The sequence below is a fragment of the Molothrus aeneus genome, chromosome W (genome assembly GCF_037042795.1).
Source record: "Molothrus aeneus isolate 106 chromosome W, BPBGC_Maene_1.0, whole genome shotgun sequence".
Classification (NCBI taxonomy): Eukaryota; Metazoa; Chordata; class Aves; order Passeriformes; family Icteridae; genus Molothrus; species Molothrus aeneus.
Genome location: NC_089679.1, coordinates 4,070,090 through 4,088,872, shown reverse-complemented (window position 1 = coordinate 4,088,872; position 18,783 = coordinate 4,070,090).

The window sequence follows — 18,783 nt, the reverse complement described above, 5'->3', positions numbered from 1 at the left end:
GATTTTTGGTCCAAAGGACAGCAATGGGCAGCATCGTTTTTTACCCCCAGTCTAGCAGCAGGAAAAGCTTTAGGATTATTTAACAAATTAGGTTGTTGGCTAGCTAAACAAACTAATGCTACGTCCTTAGCATTAACAGGACTTTTAACTGATGTTGATTCTATTAGACATGCTACTTTGCAAAATAGGGCAGTGATAGATTTTTTTGCTTTTAGCACAAAGACATGGATGTGAAGAATTCAATGGAATGTGTTGCATGAATCTTTCCAACCACTCCTAATCGATCCATGCAAGCATTCAAGCCATGAAAGAGGTTGTAAAAAAACTGCAAGTAGATGATGGATTTGATTGGCTAGGCCAACTTCTGGGAGATTGGGGACTTAGTGAATGGATAAGAAATTTAGTTAAAATAGGCTTATATGTATTAGGCATTATATGATGTATTTTTATAGTTATTCCTTGTATTTTCCAGTGTGTAAAAAATTAACAAAGTCACTTAAGAGTGTATTGAAAGGAAAGGGGGAGGTATGGGGAATAAGACAGAGAGTACAATGGAACTGATAAAGTAGCCTGATATCTTGGGTTTGATCAAGCAGAAACCATGGGAGAGACAGACACAGATAACTGCTCCCTGGGGTAGAAGTGAGCAAGAGACATGCTTTGAAACTTTGTGATAAGATAATGATTACCAGGTAACCAATGTCATGAAGCATGTGCAACCAATGGGAAATTGTTACCAAAAATAGAATCCTATATAAGTATGTCCTAGGTTTCAATATAAAAATGTATTCTATTCCCATCCTCAAGAGCTGCTGAAACCAGGAGGGGTATTGTTTTTTTCCTTATCTCCTGTTAACGGCCCATCAATGTCTTACCCAGCCATTTCTGTTTAATGGGTAATCAAGGACCCACCGTATGACTCAGAATGATATCAGCCCATTGTGAGATCCTCTGCCCAGGGGGGAGGAGTTAAGCATCCCCACCTGGATAGACTCTGGGTTTTGGGACAGAGCAGTCAGTCTTTCCACTGGATTCCCAGAGGAATGGCTGCCCTTACTTACTGGTTTCCAGAGGACAAGAGCTACCAGATTGTTTCTACAGGATCACCACTTCAACAAGACCATTTCATCTGGACTGCTACCACCACCCTAACTAGCAGGGTGTCAGGTTGTATTCTGACTCTGTCAGTGGTTTTTCTTTTGTATTATTGCATGCATTTGGGTTTTTTCCCCTTTTCCTAATAAATTGTATTTCTGACTTGGAGTCTCTCACTGGTTTTGCTTTCAAACCAGAACATAGATTTTGGTGTCCAACATGAGGCCAGAGGTACTGAGAAAAGTCAAAATTACAGTTTTGTATTGTAGAAGCCACCTATTTGCTATGATGCTCAACATGCTTATGTGGGTCTTATACCTAGCTCTCTATATTTTTCCATCCATGGGGAATTATCTGTCGATTATAATGCTCCTGTGTAAACCAGGGTATGGTATAAAAATTGCTTTATTGGTCTGTCTATTGCATGATAACCTCGGAGGTAATGAACATAATTTGGAATATGTACTCGATTTTGTTTGCTTGTCCTAATCTAGGCTGCTACGTCTAGGGCCTCAACAATCACACCCAACCCCTGGGGGGAGGGGTAAAGAATTACTTTTTCAAGCCTTTCAGGTTTGACACGGCAGTTTTTGAAAATGTTGAGTTCTCTCTGGATGCCAAGGACAGCATAGTGTTGTTGTTAGTTCTGCTTTGCCTTCTCTGCACAGCCTGCAACATGCTTAGAAACAAAGCACTACATGGTGTGGTGCAGCATTTTCTTGAGGAAGAGGAAAGGAGAAGCAAAGCAACAGTGTCCGTGTCCACACAGAATGCCACAGAGGAGGAAAGAACCAAATGCCAAACAACAGCATCCATGTCTACGCAGACTATTTCTGACTTGGAGTCTCTCACTGGTTTTGCTTTCAAACCAGAACAAAGCACCATACCCGTAAAACCATGTAAAATGTGTTGTATTCTCAGTAAAAATCAGCTTCTGATCCAAGCTCAGATGTCCCTGTCTCTCCATTCTGATGATGAAGAAGTAACATTACGGCCCCAAATTAAAACTGACACCACAGATGATGGTCAGGGTCAGCAAACTGCTACTAAAATGGTGCTGTATAAGGCAACTGAGATATCTGTTCCAGGAAAAGTATAGCAGGCTTACATGGGATGGAAACATTGGGGTGATTCCAACAAGAAAGAACTGAAGAAAGATGATTCTTCATCTCCTTCAACTCCTGAATCTACTAGACCTCGGGGTAGAGTGGAAAATCACACATGAAAAATGATCCCATTCAATCAAATTCAGGTGTTTAATTTGCAAAAGCATTATGGCCACAAGCCAGGCAAGATTGAAATCCAGCAAGTAGAATCCTATCAATGCATGCATAATAATGGCCCATACATTCAGATTCCAGTAGGTTCTTGTCAACAATTGATTAAATTTCTAATTGATACAGGAGCACAACATTTCATATTGACCCAGCAGGATGCCAAGAAGTAGGGTGTGCAACTCAGGCGGCAAAGAGTTAAAATCACTGGAGTAAATGGAGCAAGTGTTACCTGCTGAGCTGCTAAGATTAATTTATGGCTCCTGGGTGAGAAGCAGGATGTCAGCTACTATTTTTTCAATTAAAGATTACAATGAAAACATTCTAGGTTTTGATCTTCCTAATGATTGAATCTGGTGTCTGCTGAGCAGTAGTGTGTGGATCTTTGGTTCGAGCATCAACCCTAACAGAAATCCAGAGACTGCAGTGTGCTTGCTCTGCACGACACCTGCACTCCCTGATTCAAGGATTGCTAGTGTATCACAGTGCCAAATTTTTGCTGTGGAAATTTGGCCCCTCTAACACCTGTGGTACCCAATATCACAAACCTAGCAGCCACAATACAAGCAGACGTGCTTGAGCATTGACAGGGTGGTAGCATGTTTGGGGAAAAAAGGTATTATCACTCACTCAAACCTCCCTTCTAATTCTCCTATCTGGTCTGTGAAAGACCTGAACAGACAGTCCTGGCTCACAGTTTATTATAGGTAGTGGCCTGCTTGGCCTGCTCAGAGCATACTGACATTGCTGAAAGCTCAGCGTAGAAGAGCGGCTTGTCATGTTTATCTTGACTTTGATAAAAGCTTTCTGTTCTCTTGGGGAAGGTGCATACCAGAGGGATGACTACAGCCATACAGCACATGTGAATGTTTTTCTTTTACCACCCAGAATGCTGGGAGGTGGCATGTTTGAGAGGCATTACCAACCTCTCTCATTGGCCCAGTTTTGGTCAGCAGCATGTCTATCTTCAGAGCCATCAGCTGTTTGGTCTGCTGGACATGGTGGGAAGCTTCATCTCTGTGGTAATATATTTAAGAACATAAAAACAAAAGTCACAAGTTTGTGCTTGCAGTTAGAGAAGAGGAGGATGTCGTTGTGGAGATAGTCATAACAAACAGAAGAACAGAAGAACACACTGTATTTAAGAAGGCTTCTCTATATTTATTTTACAGCATGCTGTCTTTTTATACTCTTCCACAACGTTTATACATATTCATTGGTCAGAACAAATCAACATAGTATTCATTGCAGCAAGGCGGCCTCCACCACTGTTTTCCACCCAAAACCTTACTACAGGCCACTCGTTTATCTCTCTCCCTCCTTTGTTTCCATGCTGACAGCCTTGGTAAAGCTCCTTTCAGGAGCAAAGGTGACTTTTATCAGCTCCTGTTGGAACCCAGGACATCCCTCTGAGTGCCCTGGATGGCTTGAGCCTCTGCCAGGGGGGCTCAGAGACCTTGGCAAGAAGCCAAAAACACCTGTGCCTTTGATTTTAACCCATGGAAAAAATTACCAACTTTATATGAAGATTTACAAGCCATGAGAGTTTAAGTAGAACGATAGTTAGTTTGTTAGAAGATAGAAAAGTAGAATTTTGGGTTTTTAGAATGGGGGTTCAGAAGCCAAGATGGAGGGATTTGGGCATGCCTTGTCCTTCTTTCTTCTTCCTAGCCTCCATCTTCTGGGTGATGGTGGCACTTTTGGATTGGTTTAAAGTAGAAATAAACTGTCTAACATAGGCGATAGGCATTGGAAAATTATTGTAAATAATGTACATGTAGATGTACATGTAGTTTTTAATATAAAAGATAACACCGCCTCTGGGGCGGTCAGCGTGCCACAGACCAACTTGGTAGACAGACCTCAGCAGGTCAGGAAAAGAATGTTATAGATAACAAAGAATAAACAATCCTGACAATCACAGCCGAAGAATCCTGACTCCTTCTCCAATCTCGGGGCTGGGAAAAAGAGACTTTCTAACACCTTGGGGTCATCTCAACAACAAAAACCCCGAGAAGCTCCTCTCTTTCTGACTCACAGACCAGCTATGAGCCCCTTCCACAGGAGGAGGTAAGAATGTGTGAGGGAAAACAACATGGCGACACCAAGGTCAGTGGAGAAGGAGGGGGAGGAGGTTCTCCAAGCACCAGAGTTGAGATTCCTCTGCAGGTTGTGGTGAAGACCATGGTGAAGTAGGCTGTCCCCCTGGGTGGGATGGGTCCACGGGGGATGCAGAGACCCACCTGCAGCCCGTGGGGGAGGTGCCCATGCTGGAGTGGGTAGATGCCTGGAGGAGGCTGTGATCCAGTGGAAGACCCAGTGGAGAGAGGGGGCTCTTGCTTCCAAGCTGAGGCAACCTGTCCTCAGAGGACTGCATCCCGTGGAAAGAGACCCATGTTGCAGAAGTTCTGGGAGGATTGTCTGCCTGTGGGGGGAGTTCATGTTACAGCAGGTGTGGTGAGTGGACCCACACCAGAGAAGTTCACAGAGAACTGTCTCCCGTGGGAGGGACCCCATAGCCTCACAGGGGAAGGGCTCCTCTCCTGGAGCAGTGGAAGAAAATCTCGGTGATGAACTGACCAAAACCCCCATGCCCTGTCTCCCTGTGCTGTCAGTGGGAAGGAGGGAGGGGCTGGGGGGATAAGGTGTTTTAAGGGCTGATTTTACTTCTCATTATCCTCCTCTGATTCTGTTAGTAATAAATTTCACTTTGCAATTTGAGCCTATTTTGCCCTTGAAATGTTTCTCCTGGTCTTTATCTCACTCATGAAGTGTTTAGTTATTTTCTTTTCCCTTCTGTGCCCAGCTGTGGCAGGGGAGGGTGAGTGAGTGACTCTCGTGGGTGCCTGACATTGGGCCAGTGTCAAACCATGACACTGTACTCAGTATTTCATCCACACCTCTTGATTCCCTTAAATGTATTTCTAAGGCTTCAAAAGGGGCATGTGGTTTGTGCTTACCTTTTCCAAAAAAGGCATTCGGTACAGTGTAAATAACAGATGCTCAATGACACACAGAAGCCATTTAGCCCCAGGCAATGGCCACACCATTAGAGAGGATAGGGGAGATACAGCAGGGTTTCCCAGATGTGGGATCCTCACCATCACTCTTTCTGGTACACCTCTGTTTGTAAAATCTCACCAGAGTGCTCAGATATGCAGGCCCTGTTGATGTCATTTAGCTTGTTGTCTAGAAGATTCTCAGGTTTTGTGCAAAGTTTAAGTGCCCTGGAGATGAAGGTGTCCAAGTCAAACTCAGGGTCTGTTTCACTGTTCACCTCTGTGGGTTCTTTGTGGAGATGGTGTGGAAAAGATGGCAGACTTTGCTCCTGAATCTCTGGAAGAGAGCTGGGACACTCAGACCCATCTGCATACTCTTCACCCACTGAGCAGTCTCCAGTAAGAGGTTGGATGGTTCTTTTTCCAGTGATAGCTCAGCTGCAGGTGCTATGGTTGCTCTTTTCCAGTGGGATAAATCTAAAATTAGCTTGGGATCTGAGTAATGATGGGGCTTATTGTCTCTCCCTAGCAATTTGTCCAAATAGGAAGGTGACCCTGCTTTGTAATCACATGATTTCCCACAATTGGCATTAAATACTCGTTCCATGGATGAGCAGGATAGCTCCAAGAACCTCGGCAAGCTGCTTTGTGAGTATTTCCGTGGATCAACCTGTACTTCTTCAGCGATGGATTCAGACCCTGCCCAGGAGTTCCGGTGAACCTCATCCATGTCATGGTGTTTATAGTGTCTCCATTCCAAATCAGAGGAGAGGCTTATGTGATATTTGTGAAAGACATGCTGCTATTACACACACAGATGATGGCTTAATTGGAAACAGCAGTGCTCAAACCAATATGCTTTGCCTTTTACTTGCTAATATACCATTTACCTAGAGGTCACTAAGTTCTTATTAATACTAAAGACCTTTTTCTTGTGTGCTAAAAAAGATGGGGGTGGGTGAGTAATTTATTATGAATCTGAGATGGGACCAGTAGCAGGAATAAAACCCCAACAACCGAGTCAATTGGCCCCTTCATTTAGTCTTTCATCTTCTCTCCACTTGGGATTAAAACATGATTATCAACATTAATAATCAAACTGTCCCTCAGCCCACAGACAAGTAACACAGTGTGAGTGCTCCCTGTCTGTTGCCATAAAAGTAAAAAAGATGAGCTTAAATCCCCACTGAGATTGGACATCACCAGTTTACTCTGACAGTGAGGACCAACAGCAGCCCTGAAGGATCACATTGCTAAGTGATAACTTCTCCAGCCAATTAAACTCCCTTGATTGCAATTACCCAATAACATCCGTTCTTGGACAGTTTTCAAAGTGACATCTAATTTACTGGTTCCTAACTGAGCTGCTTTTAAGACATGTTATCCCAGGTATTGAGGCTCTATGTCCTGTACCAAGGGGGTCTCGGTACCTTGAGCTGCAGGACCATGACTGAGAGAATGAACAACTCCCAGTCAATCCTGAAACTACGAGATCTGCTGCTCCAGCTGGATCCTGACAAATCTATGGGGACTGATGGGATTCATCCAAGAATCCTCAAAGAGCTGGCTGATGTAATCTCGAAACCCTACTCAGCTATCAGGAGTCTTAGGAATCTGCAGAGGTCCTAGCTGACTGGAAGATGGCAAACACTGTCCAGATTTTCAAGAAGGGCAAGAAAAAGGACCCTGGAAACTATAGGCTTGGAAGTCTCACTTCAGTGCTTGTGGAGTGCTCCTGTTCCTAAGAGGCGGGAATTTGATTGTACCCTCCTTATGTTGCTAATAACTCCTCCCTTGACCCAAACCCTCACTCCACCCCTGCGATACCCAATAAAAACCCCATGACCCTGCCTTTGCCTGGTCTTTCATCTTTGTCCCACCCCTCCTCCCCGGGGCTAATAAATGGATTCTGGAGCTTTATGAAACGAAGACCCGTCTCGTTTGTTCCCATGCCCAGCACCGGCAGCTGCACCCTCCCTGGATACGATGAACTGTGTTGCAACGCAATGCAACAAATGGCGGAGAATGCAGGCAACCAGTGAGAACAGCACAACTGGCACCTCGTAAGTCACCCGCTGATGGTTACACCTTGTGGGACCCCTATCTTAAAAAGGAGGACTCAAGAGTACCATGGCGAGAGGCCAAGTTGAGAGTGACCTTAAAAACATGGGGGGAGGGGAATTCCCAGTAAGGAGACCAGCTTACTGGGACCGGACAATGGGACTGACATCTACCATCACTCAGCAAGACATTTATGAATGGTTAATTTTTCTCATTTTTTATGGGAGGGAGTTTTTAAGTGGTACAAGTGGCTAGTCTGCCTGCAAAAAGGACCATTCTACGGACTCTTGTCAACTTTCCCGACATGTCTGCTGCAGCTTATGGACATTAAAGCCCTGGAGGCTACTTATGCATGGTTATGGATGATTGCATGCAGTGTGTCATGGCCCTAGATCAGTGGTCCCCCCTCCTGTAAACCCCAACGTTTTTCAGTTTTTGTGAAGCTGCCCATGTCTTTCCTTACCCTTTTGTTCCTAAGACAGCAGCAAGGAGTGACAACTGCCAGGATGGCATGGAGTTGCTACCGTCTCTCTGTCACCCCCTGTCCCTCTCCACCACCCTATACCCCTTTTCCTGAAGGCAGAACAAGGGTCAGAATCCATCCAGAAGTGATGCAGGAGTGCTACTGTCCTCTCACTGTCCTGTGTCCTCCTTTACTCCCTGTCTTTCCATATCCCCCTGTTCCCTACCCGGGAAGGTGATGGCTGCCCTGTCCTGAGCTCTCCTTCTAAAAATGGCGCTTACCACGCTGTTTAAGATTCCCCCTTTTCCTGTCCAAGTTCTTATTTTCTGGTCCCAAACCTCCCCTTCCCCCCTACTTACTTCCCTCCCTTCTTGCTGTACGGCTGCAGCTGGCCCCACCCCAGGCCTGCATGGCAGGGCTGCTTGGCCCAGTGAGAAGCCAGCCCCTGGAGCTGGCCCTGCTCCAAGCCCTACACCTGGGGCCCTCACCGCTTCTCTCGCTTTGCAGTTATCATCATCCAAAATAACAACATCCATAACACCAGTGCCAAAACTGAGACTGAACACTAAGGACTGTGTCTCTTGTGAAAAGGTGATCAAAGAACTGCACCCCTGCTGGTGAGAAGATCAAAAGCCAGAGGAGATTGAACTATTAACTCATTAAGTAAAATGTATTCATTTAATAAAGCATCATCATTTCTGTTACCATATCCTTGGTGATTAAGTCTCAAATGCTTTTCTATTCCTTGTTAATTTAGCTTAATAATTTTCATTTTGGTTTTGTAAACTATTAAGTCATATTCCCGAGAATCCCCTTATTCTAAGCTATTCAACATACATTGATCAATTTAAAAATGGGGGAGTTGTGGAGTGCCCCTGTTCCTAAGAGGCGGGAATTTGATTGTACCCTCCTTATGTTGCTAATAACTCCTCCCTTGACCCAAACCCTAACTCCACGCCTGCGATACCCAATAAAAACCCCATGAACCCTGCCTTTGCCCGGTCTTTCATCTTCGTCCCACCCCTCCTCCCCAGGGGTAATAAATGGATTCTGGAGCTTTATGAAACGAAGACCTGTCTCGTTTGTTCCCATGCCCAGCACTGCAGCTGCACCCTCCCTGGACATGATGAACTCTATTGCAACCTGTGAGACAAAGTAGAAATTCTCCAGAGTAGAAATCCATTTTGATTTAAGTGAAATGTACATCTTTAAGTCTGTGTAGCCTGACTGCAAGGCCTAGGCTCAAGAGAAACTGCTTCAATGAAGGACAGAGATAAGGGAAGACAGAAGGTGATAGAGAGACACAGAGAGACTGCTGTGAGAGCAGGTCAACCTGACCTAGGAATTCTTTCTGATAAAGAAGAACTAGCAGCAAATGTCACGCAAAATTCGTAAAAATGAATATGTATGAACCTATTGTGAAACTGTATGTATATGTATTTGAGAGAGAGATAAAAAGGGACCTGAAATTCCTAGAGGTACGCATGTCTTTTAAGGAGAGTAATCTCCACATGCGTGCAGCGCTGTAATAATAAACATACCAGCTTTACAACTTTCACAGAGTTGTGGAGTTTTTGGCTATCTCCGCAAAACACCTGATGCAACAAGTTCCTGGTAAAGTTATGGTGTAAGTTATTCTGGGAGATATTGAAAAACACCTGAAAGACAATGCAGTCATTGGTCACAGCCAGCACAGCTTCTTGAGATGGAAAGTCCTGCTTATAAAACCTGATTTCCTTTTATGACAATGTAACCTACCTAGCTCATCAAAGGAAGCCAGTTGATGTAATCTTCTTGGATTTCAGTAAAGCTTTTGATGCTGTCTCTCACAGGATCCTTCTGGACAGAAAAACCAGCACACAGCTGGATAAACACATCATGCAGTGGGTGAGCAACTGGCTCACAGGTTGGGCACAAAGGGTTATAGTGAATGGGGTGACATCAGACTGGCAATCTGTCACTAGCAGGGTTCTACAGGACTCCATCTTAGGCCCTGTGTTCTTCAATATCTTCATAAATGACTTGGATGCAAGACTAGAAGGGATACTGAGCCTAGTAACTGGGGAAATCATCTAAGACATGAGAGACCTCAGCTCAAGGCTTTGATCTACTCCTAACTTCCCATATGGCTGAGGAAGAACTTTCCAATGGTACCTTTTCATCAGGGCTTCCCTGTTGATAGTGGGGACCGAGAATGCGAAACGCGGTGCATCGTCAGGGCGTAGGGGAATTTGGAAAAAACAATCTTTTATATCAATAACAGCTAATTTCCAATCCTGGGGAAGCATCAATGGGGATGGCATACCAGGTTGGAGAGAGCCCATATCTTCAATGACATTATTAATTTGTCGGAGGTCGTGGAGGAGCTGCCATCTCTTTTTGTCAGCTTTCTGAATGACAAACACTGGAGAATTCCACGGAGACGTGGTCTCCACAATGTGACCCTTTTTCAGTTGCTCTTCCACAAGCTCCTCAAGCACCTTCAGTTTTTGTTTACTGAGTGTCCACTGCTCTACCCGAACTGGTGTGTCTGTCTTCCAATTCAGTTTTTGGGTGTAGCGCTTTTCAGTGACCGCTGCCCAAAAATCCTGTGGAAAGTCTGGAATATCAATTGTGACACCCCACTGAGCCATTAAATCTGTTCCTAACAATGGTTCCGGATAATCTAACACAAATGGAAGTATATTTGTCAGTTGTCCATTTGGTCCCTCGATTTGGATGACACTCTTGGATTGTCTTGCCAATTGCATGCCCCCTACACCTTGAACGTGACCAGTCACGTTTTGCAAAGGCCAATGTGCTGGCCAGTCCTGTGCTGGGATCACTGTGCAGTCTGCACCCATGTCTACAAGCATCTCAATGCGTTTTGACTCCCCACCCCCACTGACATTACACCATAATTTGGGTTTGTTTTTCCCAATAACTTGGACCCGGGCGACTGTGGGCCCTTGTTTTTCGGTGCCTTCAGGTAAACTCGGCACAGGGATAGCTTGTGCAACAATTTGTCCCTTGGGAAGAAACAGGGGTGGGTGGAAACAGTGCAGCCCAAGAATTAATTGCTCAGGATCTGACGTTGTCATTCCTGGAGCAATTTCGATCTCATGTGGTGTGTGTTTGGTGTCCCCAATGAGGATGTACTTACAGCGAATTCGGTGGCAAGTACCCTGCTGTTGTGGGTTCACGGAGACAAAATGCCAGTCAGTGTCTTTCAGGTGGAGTGGTTCTGTCAGCTGCAATCTGTAAGGCTCATTAGCAGAAGTTGTGGTTAACATAGGTTCACCTAAGTCATAACAAAGGTTATTTGGTTTCACTTTCAGTGGTGGACCAGCAGAAATGGTACTTGAAGCATCTGCTTCACTTAGAGAAATAGGCATGTTACGGCGCGCTTGGTCTTTTTTGCTTCCCTCATTGCCTTGGCGTGCTCTTTTTGTGTCTGCGCGCCTGGCAGGCGGGCGCTCCCCATTCAGTTTTTTTGTTGTTGTTGACCCCCTGGGAGCACTTGTAGTTCTCCTCCCCTGCTATTTTTAAATTAATCAAATTGATTTTTCAGGGGACACTGGTTACTCCAGTGCCCAAGGTTGTTACAAAGCAGGCATGGCTTTGTGGGGTCAACCCTTGCTGGTCTTCGCTGCTGCCCAGTGTGCTGCTGTGCTGAGGGAATGGGCGCAGGGCTGGCAACGGCGACTCGCTGAGGTGGTCTTGGCAGCAGCTTTGGTCTGGTGTCTTCAGCCACACTCATCAAAGGCACTTTCCTGTTACAGACTAGAAGCATATCTTTTAGCGTAGGGGGAGTTTCTAGAGGTAAGCTTAAAATTGCTGCTCGACACTGCTCATTTGCGTTTGTAAATGCCATTTCCTCTAAAACCTCTTCCCTTGCATTCTCTTTTTAAACTTGGATTTCAATAGCTCTAGTCAACCTTTCTACAAATTTCAAAAAAGGCTCTGATGGTAGCTGCTTGATCTTACTATAAGGCTCAAATAGGCCTTCAGGTTGGAGGGAAAAGAAGGCCTTTTCAGCTGCTTCTTTGACTCTCTCAAGGGCTTCTACAGGAATTAGTGCAGCTTGGATTGGGCCTAAAGACCATTAGCCCTCACCAGCGAGATGCTCAATGGTAATTGGCAAGCCATTGGCATCCTTTGCTGTGTTTGGATCAGCATGCAAGTCTGGGAGAGCTTCCTTTAACAGTTGTTTCCATGCCGATTCCCATAATTTGAATTCAGTAGAGGTCATGAGGCACGAAAAAAGCTGTTTTAAATCATGTGGTATAATAAAGCCTCTATTCTGGCCTTATTATCGAGCAGTGCAAGATGGCCCAGGAGCCCAGTCCTCAGGGAGAAAGGGTGCCTGAAAGCTCAGCTAGCTCATGGCCCTTGCTGCAGGTTACCCCCTTAGCAAGCTTGGTGATTGCCAGCTCTATAGTGGTATCAGCTCTCTTAGGTTATCAGCTCTTAGCTTGCTAGGTAGATAGCCCTTGGCTTGAGGCTGCAGCAGATGGCGAGAGAGGAGGAGCGCCTTGGTGTTCCACAGCGAAGGTTTATTGCGGGAGAGGCCGTGAAGGTTCCAACGACAGCTCTTCTTCTGTTGAATGGGCTAAAATAGTCCCCTTCTATAGGGTTAAGGGGGATCCAAACTTGACCAATAGTAATGTTTAGGTAAAATGGCCTATAGGGTTACAGAGATAAGCTTTGGGGCGGGGGTTCTGAGAGACAGGAACTTATGATGACTCAGCAGTTCCTACTGTTCAATTCTCCATGGAGCTTTAACAAGCTCCATGGGGTTTGCTACAACTCCACTTTCTGTTTTTACAAAAAAGGCGTTCACTATAGTTCTTTTGAAACAGTGAACAAGGCACGAGAACATAGCTAACACAATAACAACTACAAGGAGAATCCACAACATTCCCTTAACCAAAGATGCAACCCATCCTGTTAATCCCCATTGCCCAAAAAGTTCATTGACCCAGTCTGGGATTCTCTCTACTTTCAAGTCCTTCATGAGATCTTTCAGTTTCTGGATGTTCACATGGATGGATTCCGAGCATGAAGAGAGGTTGAAGCAGCACATCCCTTCGAAGTCTTCACAGCCGTGTCCATGGGCAAGCAGCAGGAAGTCAATTGCTGCTCGATTTTGGAGAGAAGCCTGTCTTGTGGTTTCTTCTTCCTTTAAAAGATCGCTCAGGGCTGCAGATGTAGCGTTAGCTTGTTTACTGAGCCAGCACCCAAGGTGATTGATTTCACCGAGGGCTTTAGCTGCAGCTACCCATGGTAAGAATAGGGAGACAGCAATCTTTCTTGGTTTGTTCCAATCGTATAATTTGGGATCACAATTTTCATCAAATTCAGTGTAGGACCTTTTTTGGCGTTTTGATTGACTTTCTTTTTTCCAATTATGTAACAGGGTGATGTTTGTAGTGAGGGTAGAAAGTTTTCCAAGGGTACAGGGACCTCCCTGGACTTGGGAGGGGATCCCAGCCCATACTCTGTCACCACAGATGAGAAACGTTCCCTTGGGTAATACTTTGGGGTGGAGAGAAGACACAGAAATCACACGAGCCATGTAATTGCACTAATCATGAGAGTTATAGGCTTTGTTAATTGGTGATATATCCTTTCGCTATGTGTTTTTGTTCTGGTTAATTTCTGGCCAATTGTTTTTTGGACGTCTAAAGTAAAATTTGACACAATATGTGGCCTTGGAGGACCCCAACAGATCTAATTCTTGGGGTTCCTCTTGAGCATCTGGCAGAATTTTTGTCCACTCATCCCAAGTATCAGCCACATTGGGTCTCTTACCTGTTGTGCAGAGGAGCTCTGAGTTATAGACGGGCCAGTCATCTGCTACAAAGGGAATTCCTACCAGACATGTGGAAAGTGGGTTATCAATGCTTCCCATGGACAAGCACATGTTGTCCTGTTTTAATGTTTTTGCTAAGGTTACCCAAACATTATGGCTAGGCTGTGGGCTAATCCAGCCGAAGGCACGTGGTACGGTAAAGAACATCCAGGCAGCAGTGAGGACAGCACCAACGGAGATATTTTTCATCTTTGCACAGGGATAGGGCGTCTGATAGGGAATATAAGCAGAATTTGTTATCTTTATGATGGGAGGGTTTTCTCCCTTGTTTCTTTCTCTGTTCCCCTCCTCCCCCCCCTGTGATGGTGGTCACAGGGGTTTGCAGGTGAAGAGAGAGACGAGATTGTTGACTCCATGTTCAAAAGGCTTGATTTATTATTTTATGATATATATATATAACATTATAACTATACTAAAAAGAAAAAGAAAGGAAAAGGTTCATCTCAGAAGCTTGCTAAGCTAAGAATAGAACAGAAAAGAATGATAAGAAAGGCAGCTCTCTCGGACTCTCTCTGATATAGCTCCGTCTTGATTGGCCATTAATTATAAACATCCAAGAGGAGCCAATCACAGGTGGACCTGTTGCATTCCACAGCAGCAGATAATAATTGTTTACATTTGTTGCTGAAACTTCTCAGCTTCAGCAGGAAAATCCTAAAGAAAAGATTTTCACAAAAAGACGTCTGCGACACCCCCCTTTTTTCTTTTAATTTCTAAACTACACTAAGGGAGGAGTGGGTAGAAGGTTAAGGGGTTTTAAAAGGTTAGGAAGAGGGAATAATAGGGTTTTTTGGGATACAAAAAAAAAAAAGGGTAACAACACATAATTCAGAGAACACTTTTGTGTCAAGGCTATCTATGGCTTGATGCAGCAGAATGATATTTAGGTTTCAATTTTGTCTGCTGTCTTGTGATGGGGGCAGTCTGTTCTTGTGTTTGTGGGTATTCGGCGATGTCTTCGTCTCCAGGCAGAGCTGGTTTGGTTTTGAGGTGGTCTTGTGTTTGACTCAGGAGAGTTCTTGTCCTCATTTGCAGGAGTAGTGTTTGCAGTGCCTAGGTATGGTTTTATGTTTTTTTCTGGGTACCGCCTTGGACCGGATGGTAGTAGCAGGCACGCATATACTTTACCCCAGGTAATCAACTGGTAAGGCCCAGAAATTGGGTGTGTTTCAGGGTCCTTCACGAGCACCGGTGGTTTCTCAGTGAGCTTTGCTTGGGTGGTATTTGCAAAGTGGCGAAGTATTTGGGGGTCAGGCTCTGATGCTGTACAGTTCAGGAAGTTGATGACATAGAGAGCCTTGCAAAGTCTTTCCACTGGAGGTATGATTCTCATGTCTCTGTTCTGTAGATTGAGGACTCTTTTGAGGGTTTGATGTGTCCTTTCCACGATGGATTGTCCTGTGGGGTTTGCAGGTATGCCGGTCTTGTGTGCTATTCCCCATTCATTGAAGAATTCCTTTAACTTGCGGGAGGTATAGGCAGGTCCATTATCTGTTTTAATCTCCTTTGGTACTCCCAGGGCAGCAAAGGCGAGGAGAAAGTGTTTTATTGTGTGCAGGGTATTTTCTCCTGAATGTGATGATGCAAATACTGCTCCTGAAAACGTGTCAACCGATACGTGTACGTATTTTGACCTTCCAAAAGTTGCGAAGTGAGTTACATCTGTCTGCCACAGCTGGCAGCTATTCAGACCTCGGGGATTGACTCCCGTCCCCATAGATGGTATCTGATAGTTTTGACAGTTCAGACACGTAGCCACAATAGCCTTTGCCTGATCCTTTGAGAGCTTAAACATTCTCATAAGGGCAGGTATATTTTGATGAAAAAATGCATGTGACAACTTTGCCTGGGCAAAGATGTTAGGAACATTAGCAGTTTCTGCTGCCATTGCTAATGCATCCGCTTTTCTGTTGCCTTCTGCAACAAAACCTGGGAGGTCTGTATGTGACCTCACATGCATTATATGGTAAGGTTGCTTTCTGTGGGAGATTAGGTGTATTAATTTAGAGAGCAGTTGGTACAACTTTGGATTAGAAACCTCTTTGAGAAGAGCATGTTCTGCTCTCATAGATATCCCAGCAACATAAGATGAATCTGTGACCAGATTGAAAGGTTCATTTTTAAATTTTTCAAAGGCATGGACAACAGCTGCTAATTCTGCGATCTGTGGAGATCCCTCCACTATTTGTATTTCAGATTCCCAATTTTGTGTTTGGGGGTCTTTCCATGTAATCACTGACTTGTGGGAAGACCCTGAGCCATCTGTAAAGATGGCTAGAGCTTTGAGAGGTTTTCTACTTTGGATTAATTTTGGAATCAAATGGAAGGTTACATCAGGGTTAAAAAGTTTGTGTTTTGGGATCTTAACTGAAGTTTGGCCCATATAGCTATCTAGGGCAAACTGGAGGCTTTCATTGTTCTGGAGCAAATCCTCAAAGTCTGTAAGGGTTATTGGCAAGTATATGCATGTGAACTCACAACCTGAAAGAGAGCGGAGGCGAGTCCTAGCCTTTTTTATTAAATGTGCTATGACCTCCTGGTAGGTGGTAAGTGTCTTTGTGGGCTGGCTACTTGTAAAGACCCATTCCAGTATCAACAAAGGGTCTCAAAGCTGGGAGTCCCATTGGAAAATCAGTCCATGGAATCGAGGTGCTTTTCCCAGGATGATGAACTGGAAAGGCAGGCTGGGCTCGAAGAGATGGGCTTTGTGTGAAGACAGGGCTTCCTGGACTTTAGTAATGGCACCTCTGGCTTCTGCTGTGAGAGTGCAGAGAGTCCAGGTCTTTAGGCCCATGAAGAAGATTGAACAGGGGAGCAAGGTCCTCTGTTGTGATTCCTAGCAGTGGACGTACCCAGTTGATGGATCCGCACAGGCTGTGTAAGTCCCTCAGGGTTTTTGGGTCGTCGTTTATGGTGAGCTGCTGGGGTACGATGGTCCTTTCCTGGATCTGGACTCCAAGGTAAGTCTATGGGTTGGTGTACTGTATTTTATCCTCATGAATCTCCATTCCTGACTTTTCTATGGTTTCAATAGTCTTTTTAACTGTTTTGTCCAAGTAAGCTTTATCTGAAGCACACACCAGGATATCATCCACATAGTGGTGGATGATAGCATCTGAAAATGATTTCCGAATGGGAGACAGGAGGTGAGCCACGTACCACTGGCATATAGTCGGACTGTTTTTCAGGCCTCGAGGAAGATAACACCAATGATATCTTTTGAGCGGGGCCTCCTTGTTAAGAGAGGGAATGGAAAAAGCAAACCGTGGAGCATCCTCAGGGTGTAGAGGAATTCTGAAGAAACAGTCCTTAATGTCTATGATAGCAAGTGTCCAGTCTCTAGGCAGCATCGATGGGGAGGGCAGGCCAGGCTGGAGGGTGCCCATGTCCTTGATGACCTCGTTGATTCTGCGAAGGTCGTGGAGAAGCATCTACCTGTTTCTCCCAGCCTTTGGTAGAACCAAGACTGGAGAGTTCCAAGGGCTGTTGGACTCTACTATGTGGCCTTTTGTGAGCTGTTCTTCCACAAGGGTGTTTAGGGCGTGCAGCTTGGCTTTAGAGAGGGGCCACTGTTTGATCCAGATCGGCTTGTGGCGTTTCCAGGTGAGACGAGGTGTATCTGGCAGTGCACGTGCTTCAGTGGCCCCAATTAGAAATCCTGAGTGGGAATATGTAGGGAAGCTCCCCACTGGGATAGAACATCTCTGCCCCAAAGGGTGATGGGGGCCCTTACCACGAATGGGTGGATGGTTGCCAGCTTGCCTTCAGGCCCTTCCACGAGGATGTTGTTCTTGCTTCTCATGGATACTGTAGCTCCACCAATCCCGGAAATCATGCCTGCAACAGGTTGTAGATCCCAGTGTGCTGGCCATTCTGAGCGGGCGATGATGGTCACGTCAGCACCGGTGTAGAGCATCCCTGGTAGGTGGGTCTTCTCCCCTTTGCAGGTAAGGCCGCACTCGATAGTAGGCTTGGATGGTCCCACAACTTGTGCCCACATAGCTGTAGGGTTAAGAGGAATCTGTTCCCTGTGATTCTTTGGGAGTAAGAAGGCTTGTGCTATTGGAGTTCCCTTTGAAAGAAAAAATGGTAAGTCTATGCAGTATACCTGGACGAGAATCTCTTGTCCTGGCTGCACTGTCAGCACTTCTGGAACAACGAAAATTTCCTTTGGGCTATTAAGAGAGTCACCTATAATTAAAATGTCTGAAGGACCACCTTTTGGCCCATATTTGCCTGTGGGAACACGGTGAACATTCTCATTATTAAAGTCAATGGACAAAGCAGTTACCAATTGGCGGCGGGTTCCCATCTGTATCGCCCCGTGTGTTGGGTCCTCTTCTTGTGGTCCAGAACATCCTGGGCTGGTGCGGGGTTGGGTCTGGGTGGCCTTTGATTTGTTGTCAGCGCCCGGGGCTCCACCGGGCTGTGCAAGGCGTTTCCCAGACGCTGCTGGTAACACGGCTGATTCTGGGGTCTTTGATAATTGTTACAGTGGTATTGGGGAGGTGATCTCTCTGGGCAGTCCTTTATGTAATGTCCAAGATCCCCACAGTGATAGCATTTAGCTTGGTCTTTAGAAGCTATTACTGCATATGCCCCAGAAACTCCTTCAGCAATACCCTTAGCAACTGCTTGGGCCACTGTATTTTCAGTGCACATGTGACGTGTACAGCATTCCAGCATTTGCTCTATGGTAGGGTCTGTATCCATGGGTAGAGACCTCAGAATGGCTTTGCATTGTTCATTTGAGTTACTCAAGGCAAGTTTACATAAGAGTTCCTTCTTTGCCTCTGTGCTCTCTATCTGTTTCTCCAGAGCATCTCTAAGTCTGTCCACAAATTTGATAAAACTTTGATCTGTCCCTTGTTTAATAGTAGAAAAATGCATTGTTGGCATTGACTCATCATGCATGAGAAGTAAAGAGGTTTTTGCTGCAAGTGCCACATCTTGCAGTGCCTCTTTATTTAAAGTTTCCAATTGGTCTGCTGGTTTCTGTAAATCACCAAAAAAACCAAATCAGCTATGGATTTCCAA